General features: G+C 43.2%; 1 long non-coding RNA gene across 1 annotated transcript in view; it reads right to left on the reverse strand.

Annotated features, from left to right (window-relative positions):
- Positions 1–14,836, reverse strand: part of LOC110147888 (uncharacterized) — a 74,058-nt gene extending 59,222 nt beyond the window's left edge. Inside the window, exon 1 of the long non-coding RNA XR_011489426.1 lies at positions 14,333–14,836. This is a non-coding gene — a long non-coding RNA (uncharacterized lncRNA). The remainder of the gene's footprint in view (positions 1–14,332) is intronic.
- Positions 14,837–21,977: the final 7,141 nt, after the last annotated feature.

Consider the following 21,977-nt stretch of genomic DNA (forward strand, 5'->3'; position numbering starts at 1 on the left):
TCTTCCCAACCCAGGGATTGAACCCAGGTCCCCTGCACTGCAGGCAGATTCTTTACCAACTGAGTCACCAGGGAAGCCCAATATTTCCATGTTCCAGTTAACCAACAGAATAGCATTGGGCCAGTCCAATAGTTATACACTGATTATTGGGTCAGTGCTGCTCTCAAAGGGTGGTTTTGAACCTGAGCTGTTCCTTCCACAGTGGGGAAGCAGCGCTGCTGTCCCTTGGTACAAAACTTTCCTGAAAAATAGACAGTGGTTTTCACAGAAATCAGAACGTTTTCCAACAGCATCAATAATTAACTTCTGTTCCTCACCCTCATCCCCTGAGGAGGATGCTTTTAAGGGAAGATTGTCCAAAGAAAACAAAGAGATCCAGGTGGTGGTGACATCACAGGAGTCCAGGACCTCCCTGGAGAAGATGCCTCTTGAGGTTAAAAAGACATTAGTCAGGTAGACCCACTCTCAGGATCACACCTATCAATATTTGATAAGAGCTAAAGCTGAGAAGTGCAAACTGACGAAAAGCTCATCTTGCTTGCTCACTGCCAAAACAGTGCAGAGGGCTAAGACCACACTGGCTACACCTAGACGGGGGTCCATCCATCCATTCTTACCCTCAGTCAAGAGATTTGTTTAGCTACACATAAGATGCTCTTCTTCATGCTGGAGCTGTATCAAGGAACAAAACAAAGACCCGTCATGATGGTATTTATAGTTTTGTGAGTGAGGAAAAATAATATATTTTACATATATATTTATATGTATATGTCACATACGTATGACATGGTTCAGATGGTAAAGAATCTGCCTGCAATGCAGGAGACCCCAGGTCGATCCCTGGGTTGGGAAGATCCCCTGGAGAAGGGAATGGCTACCCACTCCTGTATTCTTGCCTGTAGAATTCCATGGGATCGCAAAGAGTCAGACACAACTGAGCAACTAACACTTTCAATCTATAATATAATAGTATATACTGTAATATTATATATAATTTAACAATAGTAGATATATTAAATGGTTATTAACTAATCAAATTATTAACTATCAAATCTAAACTTAATGTAAATATTAAATTATATATACATAGATATGTGAAATCTCAGATAGTGATAAGTGCTATGAAAAAAATATAGCATGGAATAAAGCAGCTAGGGGTGAGCCAGGGGTGTTATTGTTTAGTTGTGGATGGTGTCGGGGAGGCCACTGTGATAAGGTGAGCCGAGACCTCAAGGAAGAAGGGGAGGGTTGTGCTGCTCTAGGGGAAGAACTCTCCAGGCAGACATTCCAGGGGCAGAGTCTCTGAGGGGAACAGGCATCGTGTGTGTCTAAGGAGCCTCAAGAAGACCCCAAGGCTAGCACAGAGGGAGCAGGAAAGAAATGTCAGCAGGTGAGGCCAGGGAAGTGACCAGCCCCTGCATGGCATGCTGTGGACCAACGTCAGGACCTTGGCTTGTATCTGGAATGAGCTGAGATGCTTTGGCTGGTTATTACCCGAGGGGTGACAGGACCCTATCTACTGAAAACAAAACAACACAGGAGCACTCTGATTGCTGAGTAGAAAACAGACCCAGATCTGGGCATACACACTGAGGAAACCAGATCTGAAAGAGACATGTGCACCCCAATGTTCATCGCAGCACTGTTTATAATAGCCAGGACATGGAAGCAACCTAGATGCCCATCAGCAGATGAATGGATGAGGAAGCTGTGGTACATATACACCATGGAATATTACTCAGCCATTAAAAAGAATTCATTTGATTCAGTTCTAATGAGATGGATGAAACTGGAGCCCATTATACAGAGCGAAGTAAGCCAGAAAGATAAAGACCATTACAGTATACTAACACATATATATGGAATATAGAAAGATGGTAACGATAACCCTATATGCAAAACAGAAAAAGAGACTCAGATGTATAGAACAGACTTTTGGACTCTGTGGGAGAAGGCGAGGGTGGGATGTTTCAAGAGAACAGCATCGAAACATGTCTATTATCTAGGGTGAAACAGATCACCAGCCCAGGTTGGGTGCATGAGACAAGTCCTCGGGCGTGGTGCACTGGGAAGACCCAGAGGGATCGGGTGGAGAGAGTGGTGGGAGGGGGGACCGGGATGGGGAATACATGTAAATCCATGGCTAATTCATTTCAATGTATGACAAAAACCACTGCAATAATGTAAAGTAATTAGCCTCCAAAAAAAAAAAAAAAAGACAAAGAAAACAGACCCAGAGCAGCTAAACAGAGCTGGGAGACTGTTTCAGAACACTTACTGATAATTCAGTCCAAAGGTGATGCCAGGTGCTGCCGACAGGCCAAGTACCATGCAACCAAGAACTGACCACTGGATTCAGCCATGGGGAATCCCTGGTTACATAATCACGGGCAGTTTCAGGGGCGAGAATGCTGGGCTGCCCCAAGTAGTTCAAGAGAAGATGGGAGAAGAGGAACATGGCAGTAACAGAAGAGGGGACATGGGGCCAAAAAAGGATACTGGGGTGGGGGGTGGTGAACAGCAGGCTCTTCAGGTGCTGAAGACAGGATCCCATGAAGGGTGACTTTATGGGAACAAAAGGAAACAGAAGCTGGAGAGATGTAATGGGGCTGGTCCTCTGTTCCTCTGCAGGGGCAGAGCTTAGATAGACACTGTTAGAGATGGTTTGCAGTTATGGGAGAGAAGGCAGTGTAGATGAGTGGGTAGGTAGGTGAGATGGTAGGGTGTGAGGAAGCCCTCTTCTGACTGTCTACTTTCTCACTGGAATAGAAAGGTCACATTCACACAAAATCAGCAAAGGGTGAATTTGGAGATCTGAAGAAAGAGGATCTGATGAATTCCAGAGAAGAGAGGTTTCCCTGATAGCTCAGTTGGTAAAGAATCCACCTACAATGTGGGAGACCTGGGTTTGATCCCTGAGTTGGGAAGATCCCCTGGAGAAAGGAATAGCTACCCACGCCAGTATTCTGGCCTGGAGAATTCCATGGACTGTATAGTCTATGGGGTCGCAAAGGGTCAACACAACTGAGTGACTTTCACTTTCAGAGAGAAAAGAGGTTGTGAAACTTTCTCCTAGGAGAGCAAGAGAGTGAAGGGATCACAGAATCCTCTTAGGGATTTGCAGGCACACAGAGGTCCTTCTTGAGTCTGAAAGATGGTTGTGTGTTTTTTCTCCACCCACGCTAAGTCCCCAGGTTCAAGTACAATACAGTCGGAAGGTTGGATTCAATGAGAGTTGGGATTTTTCTCGGAGGAGCAGGACATATGGAGTGAGATCATAGGTTATAGGATCAATATAGTGGGGTCAAAGCATTGCTAGAATTGAGTACTAGAGGGTGTAAACTGTAAAGATAGGAGAGTGGGTTGCCTGAAGGCAAACTGGACTTCATTTGCCAACAGAAGGAAGATATGCTGGTTTCCTATTGCTGCTGTCATAGGTTATCACAATTTATTGGCTTAAAACAATACAAATGAGGGACTTCCCTGGCGTTTCAGTGATTAAGAATCAACCTGCCAATGCAGGAGTCATGGGTTTGATCCCTGGTCAGGTAACTAAGATCCCACATGCCATGGGACAATTAAGCCCTCACACCACAACTAGAGAGTCCCACATGATGTAACAAAGATCCCACATACTGCAAATAAGACTGATGCAGCCAAATAGATAGATAAATATTTGAAAAAATAAAACAATACAAATGTATTATTTTATCATTCTTAGAGGTCAGCATTCCAAAGTGGGTCTCAATGATGGGCTGAAGGCACTCTGTTGGCTGGGCTGTGTTCCTTTCTGGAGGCTCCAGGGGCAAGTCCACACCTCAGCCTTTTCCAGCCCACAGAGGTCACCCACATTCCTCAGCTTGTGGTCCTCTTTCTTCATCTTCAAAGTTGGCAATAGTGCGTCGCGTTCTTCTCACATAGCATCATTCTGACATCCTCTTTGACTGCCCTTTTCCACATTAAAGAGTTCTTGTGGTTGTCTGAGGCCCATCTGGGTAATGCAGGATACTTTCTCTGTGAGGTCAGCTGCTTAATAACCTTAATCCCTCTTTGCCATCTAATGCGCCTTATTCACAGATTCTAGGAATCAGAACATAGATATCTTTGGGTGTGTGGGTGGGGGGAGGGGCGGTGTCATTATTCTACCTACACAGGAGGAGTGTAGACAAGGTAAAGACAAAGTCTAGGTATGACCATGGGAGTGAGGGCATGAGTGGGGGCAAAGGTCACATTATTGGAAGAGACAAGGTTCAGGAAATGAGAGGCTAGGCTGTTGCAAGGAGTGTCTGAGAGAATACTGAACACACCCAGAATTAGAATGGAAATAGTATTGGAGAGAATGAAAGTTAATAAGGAAATAAAAATCATTAATGAATGGAGAGTGAATTAATGAATGCTTCACCTGGTGAATTGCTTCATATCGAGTTTCCTTTCTGACATGCCAGCCTCCTCTCTGTATCGAGGGAAAAACATTTTCCAAGCTCTCCTTCTTTGGAAGAAGTTTCATAAAAGGTAAATGAATGAGAGAGATTTTCATGAATGCAGAAGTCCCATATTCCATGTCTCAAGGGGAGCTCTCATAATTGTATTGTTTCGTATTTTTCAAAATGTTTAAACATCTATTGTCTTCATATGTGCTGAACTGTGAAGTGGAAACAGACAAGCCATGTTGTTCCTCTTTCTTACTTTGGAAAAGAAGAGATTGATTTATAGCAAAGAAGTGGAAACATTAAATCGACCCTGTGCCCATTCAGTTACTGAGCTGAGTTATTGAATATATTGCAAAAAATACAATAAAATGTATCATCTAGTTTCTGTCCTCCAAGATGTGGAATTCTCGGGTCAAAAACCCCTTGGAGAACCTGATGAAAGATAATTTTTTGCCCCTAAAAAGGCACACACACACAAAATTTTACTTATAATTTCATGACATCCCCAGTTTCCCTGGAGTCTTAAGGGGTCCACACATCCCAAGATAAAAACCTCTTGTCTAAATGCTGGAGTAAAACCATACTCAGTAGAAATGGAGTTAGCAACAGTAAGTCACAAGGGAGGGTATGATAAGGCACCAAATGAGTGGTACAGAAAGCAGGAGTTGTGAGTCCTGAAACCAATGCATCGCTGAACTGGGGAATAATGAAATAAAGACTGCATGGGATCATAAAGAATTGAGATGATTACATGAAAAGCGGAGAGACAGAATTTTAGGCAAAAAGAGGGAAAAGGGAGAAATTGGAAATTAGTTTAGAATGCTTGGGGAACTATCAATAGACCAGTCTGACTGTGAAATGGGAGCAAAATGACTTCTATGGTGTATTTGTGAAACAGAAATAAAATTCTTGATGGAAGGAGCCCTCTAAACATTATTAATATGGTAGATGGATTTGTTTCAGGATAAATTAATGTTGTCATTGATTCTGTAGAGATTTCTAAATATGTGCTAAACACTTTTTAAAGGTCTCTTATCTTTAAAAGAAAACACTGAAGCAGAAAAAAGTAACTTTCTACTAATCCAAGTGAGAAGGTTCTCCTAAGATCATATAAGAGCTCCTTGAATGTTACATTTTTTCCTATGACTTTCATGCATCTTTTAAATGTTCTTATTTTTATCTGAAAAACAAAGGCCTTTGTTTTTAACCAGGGTAAATAATGCTTTCGTTGCTTCAAGAGTTGAGGTAAGATCCGAAGCTCATCTTTTGTTCCTCTTTTCCCTAGCCTTCTTTTGCTTTCTACTAGATATGAGCGGCCATGTGGTCAGGGAGGAAGTAAAGTGGTCAGTGCATTTTGACTGCTTTAAAGAGAGAGTCAAATCTTTGACGAACACAATATCAAATGCAAAACAGATGGACAATGGCTAATAATTCTATCTAGAGCTCTGAGTTGCTGCACTGGAATCCAGATTGGAGGCATCACAGGGAAGAATCCTCTACAGGATTCATCAAGGGACTGAATTAGACTAAAATGAGATCCAGTTTCAGAATGTGGAAACTATGATGAAATCCCCTAAAAGCAGGTTTTTCTGAGTTAAATTCCCCTCTAGCAGTATAGCCATTGAGAGTAATTACAAGCATCAAAGAATCATAGAATGTTAGGACTGGAATGGATCTCAGTGTCCTCCAGTCTGACTCCATAAGTGATGCTTTCCTTTCCTCTCTGACATGCCAGCCTCCTTTCTGAAAAGACCTCTGGAAAAGGGCTAAGTCAGTGGTGTGCTGGGAAATGCTTACCAACTGGATCCCCAAAGGGGGGGGGGGGGGAAGGACCGTGACTTGTAGCTTTGCCAGTTTCCATGGTGTAAATACTCCCTCTATGACCTATTCAAGCTTTCAACATGGCATCACCATTATATCTCCACCATACACATATGATAGAAATAACCTCAGGAACACAGGTAACAGTAAAACATAGTAAAATAATCAGGAGGAAGTGATAAACTTGGAATAATTTTACCTTTCAAAAAGTATAATTATAATGTTATAAGATTTAACTTATAATAATGTAATAGTTTGGCCCTTGGAGCTAGAACAAACTGGCTCCTTTGCACCACTGATAAGAGCCCTTAAAAAGGACAGAGTTCACCCTCCCAAGGAAGGCTGTCAGCTGGTTCTGATCCATGGCGACTCCCCGCTGTCACTGCCCAGCATTCTCTGCTCGGCCTGTCTTCTCTTCCTCACTTCCATTTCTCTATAGTTGCTTCTAACAGCCAACACCACTCAGAAAAATAAACTCCCAACTGGAGTAGTGATCTAAATGCACAAATACAAATCTTAAAGAATTAGGAGGTAGTTGGATGTTTTGGGGGCAGGATAGACATCTTAAGAACAGTATAGAATTGAGGGATTGGGGGCAGGAGGAGAAGGGGATGACAGAGGATGAAATGGTTGGATGGCATCACCGACTCGATGGACATGGGTTTGAGTGGACTCCGGGAGTTGGTGATGGACAGGGAGGCCTGGCATGCTGCGATTCATGGGGTCGCAAAGAGTCAGACATGACTGAGCGACTGAACTGAACTGAGAAACTATGAAAAAAAAAAAACGGATGAACAGACTTGATTTAATAATTTAAGACCTTTGTATAAGAAAATATATCATTACTCAAAAGTTTAAGGAAAGTCATAGAATGGGAGTTAAGTACTATATCTAGCAGGTTAGTAGCCACATCTGATATAAAAGCACTTAGAAACTAATTAGAAAAGATACATGCACACCCATGTAAATTACAGCATTATTCACAATAGCCAAGATCTGAAAACAACCTAAGTGCCCATCAAATAATGAATGGATACAGAAGAGACAGTGTACATATACGATGGAATACTACTCAACTGTGGGGCTTCCCAGGTAGTCAGTGGTAAAGAATCCACCTGCCAATGCAGGAGATGCAAAAGACGAGGGTTCAATCTCTGGGTCAGGAAGATCCTCTGGAGGAGGAAATGGCAACCCACTCCAGTCTTCTTGCCTGGAAAATTTCATGGACAGAGGATCCTGGCGGGTTACAGTCCATGTGGTTGCAAAGAGTTGGACACTAAGTGAGCACACACACATATACACAGCACTACTCAACCATAAAAAAGATAAAATCTCACATTTGACCTTAATGGTACTATGATAAGTGAAATAAGTAGACAAAGTAAGACAAATACCGTATGATTTCACTTATAGGTCGAATTTATAAAACTAACAAAATAAGTAAAGAAATCAAACCAAACAAAAACAAAAGGTTGATACAGAGAACAGAGTAGTGGTTACCAGCAGGGAAGGTGTGGTGTAAGGGGGTTAAGATGGCGAAATGGATTAATGGGGTCATTCATATGGTAATGGCTGGACACTAAAATTTTGGTCATGAGCTTGCTGTAAGGTACACAGAAGTGAAAATATAAAGTTGTACACATGTTGTACACATGAAACTTATGTAATGTTGTAAAGCAATGTTACCTCAATAGAAAATTAATTAAAAGCTCTTAGAAATCAAAAGGAAGACAAAAATACAATTGAAAAATGAGTCAAGGAAATGAACAAGTAGAGATCACAATAAGATGATGAGATAACCTTTTCACCTCACAGATTAGTAAACATTAAAATGTTTGATAACCCCAGTGTGGGGGAAGCCATGGTAAACAGAGATTTACACACTGTTGAGTGTAATCAATGCAATAAACTTGAAGAGGGAAAACACAGTAACATTTAAAACAGAAAAATAAGTATAAAAATATATATCCCTTGACACAACAGTTTTGTTATGAATTTATTTAAAATTTTAAGATTGAGCTAAGGTCTGTGTACAAAATCTTTTTTTCACAGCATGGTGGTACATTCATAATACTGGAAACAATAAATGTTCTTTAATAGGAAACTTGGGCTTCCCTGGTGGCTTAGACGGTAAAGAATCTGCCTGCAATGAGGGAGACCTGCGTTCAATCCCTGGGTTGGGAAGAACCCCTGGAGAAGGAAATGGCAACCCCTCTCCAGTATTCTTGCCTGGAGAAATCCCATGGGCAGAGGAACCTGGCAGGCTACAAGTCCATGGGGTCACAAAGAGTCAGACATGACTGAGCATCTATCACTCACTCATTAGGAAGCTGGTTAGAAACCTATGGGATTGCCACAGAATATAGGACCATTAAACTGTTATTTAAAGATATGCATGTGAAATAAAAATGGTTTCCAAGACTACGTCATTAAGTGGAAAAAAGATACCAGGCATAGTGTTTAGAATTATCCCACTTATGTAAATTTAAAAGGATATGTGTATATATTTGTATAATCATGTGTTTTATCTGGAAAGAAATAAAGGGTACTGTGACCAGTACTGTTGGGTAGAGAGACTAGAAGTTGGAAGAGGAACGATGTTTACCTTTCATTTTCTATCTCTTTATATTTAAAAAATACCAGGTTCATGCATCACCTTTACTTAGAGAATAAACTCTATTTTCCCCCCAGAAGTAAATGAGTGTCTTAGTTCTGACTCTCCAGAAACAGACATCAGGACAAAGACTTGAGTGTGAGGGTTCATTTGGGAGTTGAACTTGAGAAACCTGAGTAGGGGATGGAGGAAGGGAGCCAGGAAAGGGAAAGCTGTCACTCAAGAGTGTGCTGTCAATCAAGTTACCACTGAGAGCAAAAGAATGGCTAAGATCCAGTGAAAAAATCAAAACACAGAGTTAACCCTTCAACGGGTGCTTGTCCATTAGCTCCTGTGGGTCACTGATTGAAATCTGCTCTGGGGCATTCCTTCCATGGCTTACACAAAGACAGAGAAGCTCTGGTGGCCCCGGGAAGCCTCAGGCAGAGGTGGGGCAGCCTGCCTGGGGATGGTGAGTGGAGGGATGTGAGTGAGGCACTGGCTACATCTGCTGCAGAGACCACAGCCACAGGACCAGACCCTAACACATCAATTTGTTGTTGCTTAGTCGCTCAGTCATGTCCGACTCTATTGCGACCCCCTGGACTGTAACCCTCCAGGCTCCTCTGTCCATGGGATTTCCCAGGCAGGAATACTGGAACTGGTTGCCATTTCCTTCTCCAAGGGATCGTCCCAACCCAGAGATCAAACCCGCATCTCCTGCATTGGCAGGCACATTCTTTACCACTGAGCCACTGGGGAAGCCGAGTACATCATTAGTATATGCGTATTTGCTGACCTAGGAATTTTGGCTAGAATCTCCCTCCTGATACGTAATAATCTACCTCAGCCTGATTGAAAAATATAGGAAGACAGATTTTTATTATATAATTGTTTTTGATTTTTTAAAATTGAAGTATAATTGATTTATAATGTTGTGTTAATTTCCGCTATACAGCCAAGTGATTCAGTTATTTCTTTCTAAAATATTCTTTTCCATTATGGTTTATCACAGGATACTGAATATAGTTCCCTGTGCTATACAATAGGACTTTGTAGTTTATCCATTCTATAGATACTAACCTGCATCTTCTGACCCCAAACTCCTACTCCGTCCCTCCTCCACCCCTTCCCCCTTGGCCACAGCAAGTCTATTCTCTATGTCTGAGTCAGTTTCTGTTTCATAGAGGGTTTCTTTGTGTAATATTTTAGATTCCACATAAAAGTGATATCATATAGTATATCTTTCTCTTTATGACTTACTTCACTTAGTATGATAATCTCTGAGTACATCAGTTCAGTTCAGTCACTCAGTCTTGTCTGACTCTTTGTGACCCCATGAATCGCAGCATGCCAGGCCTCCCTGTCCATTACCAACTCCTGGAGTCCACTCAAACCCATGTCCATCGAGTCGGTGATGCCATCCAACCATCTCATCCTCTGTCGTCCCCTTCTCCTGCCCCCAATCCCTCCCAGCATCAAGATCTTTTCCAGTGAGTCAGCTCTTCGCATGAGATGGCTAAGGTACTGGAGTTTCAGCTTCAGCATCAGTCCTTCCAATGAACACCCAGGACTGATCTTTAGGATGGACTGGTTGGATCTCCTTGCAGTCCAAGGGACTCTCAAAAGTCTTCTCCAACACCACAGTTCAAAAGCATCAATTTTTCGGCGCTCAGCTTTCTTTACAGTCCAACTCTCACATCCATACATGACCAATGGAAAAACCATAGCCTTGACTAGATGGACCTTTGTTGGCAAAGTAATGTCTTTGCTTTTTAATATGCTATCTAGGTTGGTCATAACTTTCCTTCCAAGGAATAAGCGTCTTTTAATTTCATGGCTGCAATCACCATCTGCAGTGATTTTGGAGCCCAAAACAATAAAGTCTGACACTGTTTCCACTGTTTCCCCATCTATTTGCCACGAAGTGATGGGACCAGATGCCATGATCTTAGTTTTCTGAATGTTAAGCTTTGAGCCAACTTTTTCACTCTCCTCTTTCACTTTCATCAAGAGGCTTTTTAGTTCATCTTCACTTTCTGCCGTAAGGGTGGTGTCATCTGCATATCTGAGGTTATTGATATTTCTCTCAGCAATCTTGTTTCCAGCTTGTGCTTTTTCCAGTCCAGCATTTCTCATGATGTACTCTGCATATAAGTTAAATAAGCAGGGTGACAATATACAGCCTTGACGTACTCCTTTCCCAATTTGGAACCAGTCTGTTGTTCCATGTCCAGTTCTAACTGTTGCTTCCTGACCTGCATACAGGTTTCTCAAGAGGCAGGTCAGGTGGTCTGGTATTCCCATCTCTTTCAGAATTTTCCAGTTTATTGTGATCAACACAGTCAAAGGCTTTGGCATAATAAAGCAGAAATAGGTGTTTTTCTGGAACTCTCTTGCTTTTTCGATGATCCAGCAGATGTTGGCAATTTGACCTCTGGTTCCTCTGCCTTTTCTAAAACCATCTGGAAGTTCACGGTGCATGTATTGCTGAAGCCTGGCTTGGAGAATTTTGAGCATTACTTTACATCAGTGATGCCACAAATGGCATCATTTTGTTCTTTTCTGTGGCTGAGTAGTACTCCATTGTGTACATGCACCACATCTTCTTTCTTCATTCCTCTGTCGATGGACATTTAGGTTGTTTCCATGTCTTGGCTGTTGTGAATAGTGCTGCTATGAACACTGGGGGGGGGCATGTATCATTTTGAATTATAGTTTTCTCCAGTACATGCCCAGAAGTGGGATTGCTAAATCATATAGAGACTCTATTTTTAGTTTTATGAGGAACCTCCATACTATTCTCCATAGTGGCTGTACCAACTTATGTTCCCATCAACAGTGTAGAAGGATTCCTTTTCTCCACACCCTCTCCAGCATTTATTATTTGTAAACAGAATTATTTTCAATATAGTAGAACAAAAACAAAAACCCAATGTGAATGTGAAGCAGTAGGGGATGAACTGAATGCATTGTGGTGGATCCTCTGTAAGAAGCCAAGAGAAAAAGTGAGATATATCTTGTTAACTTTCATGACAAAAATCTCTGAGACACATTACAATATCTGTATAACAATATCTGTAGCAGGGTCTCATTTTTGTAAAGGAAAAATCAAGCAGGTAAAAACACAAAGTCCCAATCCTATGTGTATGCATTTGTGTGTACACAGAAAAAGGTCAGGAAAAGTAAACAAATTGCAGGAGTGAATGGAATTTAAAGTATATGTTGTTGTATATTTGAATGCATTGTTATATGTTTTAATTTACTGTAATACCCACATTATATTAAAAGGGGGGGCTAGAAATAATATATATTTCATAGATCACTGCAGAGACTAACTGAGGTAATACATGTAAAATTCCTAACACAAAGGCCCACATATAGTCAATCTTCAATAAATGATTGGTGTCAAAGGAGATGACTTTTCCAGGCTGGAGAAACCTTGGATGTGAAGTGAGTCAGACATTCTCCACCTCCTCCCACATCTCTTTATTGGCCCATCATTCAGAACTACCAACAAGAGCCTCCTGCCAGCCAGGCATTGGGGATGCTTCAGGGAAGAGGACCAAGCTCTACCTTCGCAGACTTGCATTCTAATAATCAAATAAACATGCATCAGCCACGTGGTAATGATGCTCTGGAAGAAGATAAAGTCGGCAGTGGGGGTAGGGGTGTCCGAGGTGGGGTTGCTATTGTTTACAGATGGTCTCTTATAAAGTGGTGTTTGAGACTTTGAAGATGTCAAAGGAGAAAGCTTTGAATATCTGAAGAAGATCCCCTGGAGGAGGAAATGGCAACCCACTCCAGTATTCTTGCTGGGAAAATCCCACAGACAGAGGAGACTGGTGAGCTGCAGTCCATGGGGTCACAAAGAGTTGGACACAATTGAGCGATTGAGCATGCGCGTGCACTTGTGCGCTCACACACACACACACACACACACACACACACACACACACACACCCCTGAGAAATAAGCTATCTGAGAATAGGGAAGAGCAAGTGCAAAGGCCCTGAAGCAGCTGTACTTGGCCAATTTGAGGACAAGCCAGGACACTGGTGTGGCTGGAGCAGAGTGGGCCCAGGGGAGAGGGGAGAGGTAGGCAGGGAGGTCTCACAGGTAGAAGGTTCTAGAGTGTGTGGATATGGATGGACTTGTGGCAAGGCAGGGTAGTTCCACAGAATGAGATGTAAAATGATCGGGGGGTGGGGTGGGGATTAAGCTTGCCTTGATGTTTTCACATCACTGGTCATGGTGCACAAAATGGACTGGGAGAGGGGAAAGTGGGCAGAGGAGATGGGATGAAGGTCCTGCTTTACAAGGTGGGAGAAGGAAGACCATGGCAGCAAGTATGGAGAAGGAGGGGAGGGGATCTTGTGAAAAAGAGCTAAAAGGTGAAACCAGCAGAACCTGGAAATTCACTAGATGTGAATTATAAAGAAGAGCTTTAAAAAAAAAAAAAAAAGGAGCCAAGAATGAAGCTTAGTGACAGAAACTGCTGCAAGAATGGCTCTCAGTCTTGGGGAAAAGGACTGCCCAGGATGGAAGTCTCCAGCCTGTTGACCAGCCACATCCCTTTCTATCTAGCACACACTTGAATTCTCCAGGTGCACCAATTACTGAGTTACTCAGAATGCTTTTACCCTACTTGGCTGCCTAGGGAACTCCTCTTCATTCGTCAAAACCCAGCTCAGGCATCACCACCACCGTACAGCTCAAATGAATCATTGACTCTTCTGCATCACTTTCAGCCTCATGCACAACCTAGTGCACAGCTTCCCAAACAATGTGAAGTAGTACATTGTGTGAGCAAATAGATGCTAGGTGTGCCCTTGAACTGTCCAACTGGGCCTAGAGTAGATGGAGCCCCTGGCCAGTCCCCTTCAGCTACCAATATAGCACATCCATGGACCCTAGAGTACCTCACAAATGCTACCATTTTCTGTACATCCCACACTCTGGGGGAAGAAACGGATGCACTAAGGATGTTATGTTGGAACTTTTAGTCTCAGTTTCCAGTAAGGCCACAAGCAATAGATAAAATATTACAAAATGTGCACGTAAGTTCTTCAGTTTCACACTTAGCCCCAGGGTCATGTATAATAAACTGTGTGTGTAATATCAGAAATAAAACCATTTTCTTTGTTAAAAAAAATTCCAAAGTGAACTGCAAGATTTGCAAGGAATGCTTATGAAAACCAGTTTTCTACTGTCAGTCCACCACCCACCTCCAGACTATACCAGATAACTAAAGGGCCAAGAAAAGAACTGCTGTGAACAGAACTTGGAGGAAGAGAGCTAACCTGTGGGTTCCACCTGAAGAATGGCATGTCTCCCTCAAAACAACCTGCAGGGGCTTTGAGGAAGCATGTGGAGGTTTAAACTATGTCCCCGAAGCTGCTCTGAAGTTTATTTCCATCTCTCCCCAAAGGTCACCTGCTATACCACTGCTTCCCCATCACCCAGTGGAGTGTAACTTCTTCCTTACCTGTGCCAGTTAGGTGTGACTTTCCTTCTTCATCTTGGTTCACTTAGAATTCCTCGCATGTGGTGGCACAGGTGTCCTGATGTCTACGTCACTACCTTGCTACGTCTGTTACAGGTGTCGCCACACCTACGTCATATGTCCCTACGTCATATATCACTACGTCTGTGTTACGGGAGTCACCACAGCTACATCACAGGCACTACGTCTGTGTTAGGGCATCCCCACAGCTACGTCATACGTCACTATGTCTGTGACATGGGCGTCCCTACATCTGTGTCATACGTCACTACATGCGGGATACAGGCGTCCCCACAGCAATCTCACTACATCTGTGATACGGGCATCCCCACAGCTACCTCATATGTCACTGCGCCTGTGATACGGGCATCCGCACAGCTACCTCAGGCGTCACTGTGTCTGTGATACGAGTGTCCCTACAGTTATGTCATACGTCACTGCGTCTGTGATACGGGCGTCCGCACAGTTACGTCATACGTCACTACGCCTGTGACACGCGCATCCCTGCATCTACATCATACGTCATTCCATCTGTGATATGGGCGTCCCCACAGTTACATCACAGGTCACTATGTCTGTGATACGGGTGTCCCACAGCTATCTCATACGTCAGTACGTCTGTGACATGGGTGTCCCTACATCTACGTCATACGTCACTACGTCTGTGATACGAGTGTCCCTATAGTTATGTCATACGTCACTGCGTCTGTGATATGGGCGTCCCCACAGTTACATCACAGGTCACTACGTCTGTGACACGGGCATCCCTACATCTACCTCATACGTCACTGCATCTGTGATATGGGTGTCCCCCAATACGTCATACATCACTGCATCTGATACGGGCATTCCTACTTCTATGTCATTCGTCTGTGTTGAAGCATTTCGGGGTAATGAGGATGCTTACAACTATCACCAAGAACTGCCTCATGCCTCCCTCTGAACCACTGCCATGTAAGTCATCCACATGTTGCTCGGCCTATGGGGCTGGCTGAGCTCTGGGACCAGCCAGTTTCCAAAGTGGGACTCTATTTAGCTGCAAAGGGAGAATGTAGTGGCACCAAGCTTAGTCTCCAGCTCCAGCCGTTTGCAGGCACCCCAGGCCTTTCCCAGCCCTGCCTCTCATGCCCTTTGGTTTCTATTCAGCTGCTTCTTCACTTTGCACCTTCCTGGCCTTGGGGTCTTGCTTCCCAGGCCTGATGCCAGGGCTCCTGGGCTCTGCTTTTCCCACCTGGATCTCTGGTCCCCACCTGCCCAGCGGCTCTGGATCCTAGGAGCTGTAGGATCTGCTGACCGAATCTCTACTAATGGATCTTTCTGGCCATCCCTGTTCAGCTGCATCCCAGCCTGGTATGGTTGGTCATGAAATCTGGAAGTAATTCAGGTGTTATTAGAAATGGTAGGGGCAAATAACATAGCACTTATATGGGGAATCTAAAAAAAATGATACAAATGAACTTATTTGCAAAATAGAAATAGACTCACAGACATAGAAAACAAACTTCCAGTTACCGAAGGGGAAGGGGGAGGGTCATGCGATTAAACATATGCATTACCATATATAAAATAGAAAATCAACAAGGTCCTACTGTATAGCATAGGGAACTATATTCAGTATATTTTAATAACCTATAATGGAAGAGAATCTAAAAAGAACCTATAATGGAAAAGAATCTAAAACTGAATCATTTTACTATATACCTGGGACAAACACAACATTGTTAATCAACTACATTTCAATTTTTAAAAAGGTAAAATTAATGATAGGGACAAAGTTAGGAGGTGAGAAAAATTATCCAATGCCAAAGATTACAGAATGGCAACTCACTCCAGTATTCTTGCTTGGGAAATTCCATGGACAGAGGAAACTGATGGGCTACAATCCATGGCGTCGCGAAAGAGCTGGACACAGCTTAGCTACTAAACAACAACAAAAGATCACCTGAGCCCAACTGGAAAGACGGTGTTTCTGAAGACCTCAGAAAAACATTGCAAGCTGTCTTCTGGCTTAAGTTGTCTGTCTGCAGCTATGATATGCAGTCATGACTGCCCACACCATTATTTGAAGACTCAGATAGTATTAAAAATGTATAATAAAGTATGCTTCACATTGGTAAAACTCTGGAAACAAGAATAGAATTTTATTGTTTAGTCTGGCAGAAATTACTAAAACAATCATAAATGAAAACCACGTTCCTTGATTCTGTGAGCTACGAGCACGAAACGCTCTTAATTCCAAAGGTTTTGGTAAACGGGAGATTACTTGCAGTATGTGAATGGAATGATTTCCTCTTTGCCAAACTACACACGAGGAAGTCTCAGGTACCTACTAGGCATCTAAGCATAATGACCAGTAGGGAATTAGGTATACTTCTGAAATTCGGGAGAAGAAACTTGGCTGAATACATCCATTTGCAAACTGTTAGCTCATGGATGGTGTATTAGTCATAAGTCAGGGTGAGAGCCCAGAGAAACAAAATAAGAGTTCAGGATTGGAAAGCCGGGAGTACAGAAAAAAATGTTTTATTAAGTTAGAAAACCATACATGAGGAAAGGCGATAACCTCCCTTATGAAGTATTTGCTGCGTTCTCCCTCTATGGATGGGCCCACTGATATTCCTTCACTTCCTCCTTATCAAATACAAACCCCATCACGCTCCTCGCCTGGGGCATCATCCTCAGAGATCAGCAGAGGATGGCTGTAGGCAGGACTACAGGAGAGGCAGAAACTCCCAACCCACTTTTTCCAGATCCCAGTTCTAGGATCCAGGCTCTGCCCATGGCCCTCTCCCCTCACAGAGGGAGGGAAGGTGCAGAGTTTAGGAGCTCAGGGTTCTGGGAGGAACCCTTCACATCTCCCCTGGCACAGGGCAGGCACCGGAGTGCCCCTTCTACTTGAGGCACCTGCCAAAGATTCCCAGGGCCTCACAGAACCACCATCTTCTTCAGGCCTCATACCACCTCTGCTTTCCCACTGCAGGAAGAGACATTGGTACCATGACCTCGGGGCCACCCCAAAGATGCCTGCCCTTCCCTGTCCTTCAATGAGGGACACAGGCTTTCATCCTCAGAGATGGGGCTGCACTGTGACCTAGAGCTTCCCAGTCTCTGTGCCAGTTGTCAGTGTATCAATAAACTGATGCCCTAGGGCCTTGGGCACCTGGGCACCTGGAGCATCCCTCACCACCCCTCAACATGGTCCCAGCAATGGTATAAATGTGCCCATTCCCTGTGGCAGCCATGACATGCAGATAGTCTACATGACAGCAGATCATTCTAGTGAGTAGCTTCTGCTGAGGATGGGTCAAGGTTCTGCCAGAGGCATCTCCACCCACTCAGCTTTTTAGCCAGAGCATCACTACCTGCAGGAGTGGCAGCTGGCATGGAGGGCTGGGGATCCTACTCCATCCCCGGTGCTGGGCCAGCCCAAGTCCTGTGGGGCCCTCCGAGCTTTTGAAGTGGAAGATTTCCTCATCAATCTAGCCACCCAGAATCCTCCCTGGCTGCTTTTTTCTCTCTCTCCCATTTTTACCCAACGCCAGAGTCTACGTCAGCCAGCATCATACCTTCCCCTACTCTGACCCTATGCTGGGGACTCAGAAGCAGGGGTGGGAGCCCGGGGCTATGCCCTTAGCCCTGGTCACAGGTGACACTGCCGCCCGTTAATGCTTAGCAGGAAGACTTCAGAACTGACAACCATGCTCAGTTTTAAGAGGTTTAGGAAACACGTTCCCTACCCCCCCAAAAAAGAAATGCAGGGATATTTTTAAATGAAAATGTGCTGTATTTCTATTTCTAAGCAAAAGCTATATTGCTTTCCCAAAAGCAGTTTTCAAACATTTCAAAAATGTTAGTGAGTCAAAAATCTCCTTTTATTCTTTCTGTTTTCTCTCACTCTGAAAATACATACATATATATGAGCACACATTACCCTTGGAGGCATATTTTCTAGGATGTAAATAACAAAGGGAAGAAGGCGTGTGGCAGTTGGAATCCTGGTTCTTGAAAGAGATGGATCTGTGCCGAGCATTTCAGCACAGCGTTTAGCACCCTGTTCCCTGAAAAGCATCTGTTCCCTTCATCTGCATCCTTCTCATCCTCCTATGCTCGCTGACCTGACCTGTGAGGCAGTTGGGCCAATACACCATCCTTACACCACATGCTTGGAGAGGTCCCAGGACTGGCATGTCAAACGTGGGACCAGGTCATTGCCTATCCCAGCAAAATGAGTTCATATCCATTTCAGGCTCATTTTACTGCTGTTTGTTATAACTGTTGTCCAGAGGAACTGAGCAGGTTTGGGTACCACGAGGCAAAATAAAATTTGAAATTTTAACTTATGTTTATTTCTTAAAATCATTAAGAAATGATGTGGTATGAGGACTTTTGTGCTAGTCTTTGATTCTCTCCCACGAAGTCCAGGAGGACTGGGTGCCCTTGCCTTGCCCTTGGGGTGCCTAGTCTCTGTCCCTGTCCACAGAGGCCGTGTGTTTTGCCCACGGCGGGGCTGTGTGGAGGATCCCGGCTGCTGTTGCCTGGGACATTCCATCACAGACGCTCTCCTAGCAACATGGTGATGCCAGCAAACCCAACAATGACCTTTTGTCTTTAGCTCTATAAAGCCTTTGGCCATGAGTCTCACCAGAAAATTCAAAGGATTTTCTTTGCAAGTGAAGAGTGATTTCTAGCTGAAGCTTTGAATCCATTGCTTTCCTCCAACCTGGAAATACAAAACTAGGCCCACACCAGATTGTCGCTTCAGGTGCAGGCCGTATCCAAAGAAGCTCCCTGGATGGGGAGAAGATTAGTCTGGACAGTCCCAGTCCTTGCTCTGTTTAGGGACCCAGCTGCATAACACCAGCAAGCCATTTAACTCTCAGATCTTACTGTCCTCATCTCCACAGGTGAGCAGTTACTTCTTAACAGTTCAGGGTACTTCCTAACCATCCACATTTCCTGGGCTGATGCTTGTTCTCCTTTGGAATCACAGTCTCTGGGACTGTACTCTTCACATGTGACTTTTAACTAAAGGCAAACATGATATTAGCCAAACAACTGTAAAAACACTTAGGTAATTAGCATTCTAATTTTGCTTACTTGGCACAAGAGGACCAAGGCACACCTAGAATTGATATGTTATGTATATGGCGTGGAACATTTTTTTTCCCTAGTGAATTTTTTTAAGAAGCTAAACCAACCCATTTTCTTTGTTGTTTCTGATTAGCTATCCTCTACATAAGACTGTAAATCATGCACTCCTATTGGTAAAACCCTTTTGAGCATGTGCTTCCAGTATTTGCACTTTAAATATTTTTAATATTAATATCTATATTTGTATATTATGTTATATTTTAGTATGAACACATTATGAATATGCTTCTAATACTAAAACAAAATTTTAAAGGGAAAAAAGTTGAAATAAAATTTAAAAATTTTGATTAGAAAGAACCCAGCAGCTCAGTCATGGACTCATATTAGAAGTCTTTCAACCTTCTTTCTTTCGGCAGTCAGCCCACTGTTTGTAATTTTTTTCCTAACACTTTGCTATGTCTTCTAAAGGGTTTTCCAACTAAACAGAATGTTTTCATTTTTCATCATTGCTTTATGTAAATTATTTCTCTATTGCAGTTTCTCCAATGGTGTATTTGCTATTAGGTAAGAAATCTCAAAAGTGGTTTCTAAGTATGTATAAAAATTCAGGTCATTATTTAAAAACCCTGGATGGAGAATCATACAATTCTACAAACAAAACCAGAAGCTTGGTTGTTGTTGTTGTTTTTAAATATATTCTAAAATTTTCATTTCAGATAGTTTGCTAACCATGATAATTTTGTTTTTATCATCTTCTACTATAGCAAGTGTTAGTCGCTCAGTCACGTCCGACTCTTTGTGACCCCATGGACTGTAGCCCGCCAGCCTCCTCTGTCCATGGAATTCTCCAGGCAAGAATAGAATGGGTTGCCATTCCCTTCTCCAGGGGATCTTCCTGACCAAGGGGTAGAACCCAGGTCTTCTGCATTAAGAAATGCTATCCACTTAGGTCAATGTTCACTGTCAACAATAATAGATGTAAAAAGCTATACTTCAAATAGCTTTTCTGTAAGAACATTTTAAGAGAATTTTGGAGTTACAAAAGGATCACTAAGATAGAATGAAGAATTCCCATTACCCTTCATGTAGCTTCCCTTAATGTGAACATCTAATATAAACAGTAAATTCATCAAAACTAAAACATTAGCATTAATGAAGTATTATCAACTACAGACTTTATTTGAATTTCTCAGGCTCTTCCATCAGTGCCTTTTTTCTGCTCCAGGATCCCATCCAGGGTACCATGTCACCAAAACAGTCAGCAGCCAATGCCATATCATAATTTTGTGAAGATTTGTCTAGTTAAAACTAAATGATATTTGGCATGCCAGTTCATTGAGGAGCCCACTGCTTCTGAAAATAAGCTTCTGAAAGCAAGAGCAGCTTTGTCCTTATCCTTCCTACTGTGGAGTTAGGGCTCTGTTTTCTAATGGGCTGGAAATGAGGCAGTCTAGCTTGTGAACTGAATAAGGGGCCAATCTCTGTTTATTAAATATTGGGGAAATCTTTTTTTCTTCCCTGTTTTTCCTTTTTTAAAGACAAAAAGTATGTATCTGTAAAACTTCTCAAATTTCCTCTCCATAACAAATATCCCTACTATAAAGAGAAGGCCAGGGTCTTTTGTACCCCCTGGAGCACCTACTTCCCATTTTGGTGAACACTGCTATATATTCATGCTCCTTTGGCTGTCCAGAGACTCTGTCCCAAACTCATGCTGATATTTATTTATTTTGGCCATGCTGTGCAGCATGCAGGATCTTAGTTCCCCAACCAGGGATCGAACCTATGCCCCTTGCACTGAAAGTACAGCGTCTTAACCACTGGACAGCCAGGGAAGTCCATCATGCTGATATCAATAAGGGCTAAGATAGGAAAACTGGATGGTTTCAGTGTCTTATTCTCCCCTAGTTAATTCATGTATGTCTGAATTATTGGTCTATAATAAACAATTATTGAGTAACCTCTTAAGGCAGTGAGTACACACAAATTTCCCCCAGAAGCACCTCTTAGACCATCCCTCAATCAACTGTTAAAACTTCTGGTACTTTTGGCAGGGTGGTGTGGAGTATGAAGTCCAATAGCCCTCAGGCACCCCGTAAGTCACCACAAACTATTGCCACTGGAAATTAAATGCCTGTCCGCTATGTCGTTCACTTATTGAAGGAACAGCTAGTGTTGTGGATACTGCTCTGTGCTGTCCAATCCCCTCTTCAAGAAGGAGGAACTTCTCCCCCAGCTGCTGACGATGTGCCAGAAGCCCCTTACCATCACCCTCCTCAGGGATTGCCTCTACTGAAGAAAACTGCCTCACCCAAGGTCCGCTTTCTTCTCGGACCAGCCAGCGTCTGGTGCCTGATGGATGGTGGTATGGTGGCCTGGCCCCTCCTCCCATCTTGGGGCAGCTCTGAGGGGCCATCCAGCTTCCAACTCCCCCCACCTCCCAGGATTGGCTTTGCTGGGACTCCATCGCAGACGGCCTTCTGCCTCCCTCCAGTAATGCTTCTCCCGCTCCCTTCCACAGGCATGCCTCCTAATA

The sequence above is a fragment of the Odocoileus virginianus genome, chromosome 9, assembly GCF_023699985.2.
Source record: "Odocoileus virginianus isolate 20LAN1187 ecotype Illinois chromosome 9, Ovbor_1.2, whole genome shotgun sequence".
NCBI classification, from domain to species: Eukaryota; Metazoa; Chordata; class Mammalia; order Artiodactyla; family Cervidae; genus Odocoileus; species Odocoileus virginianus.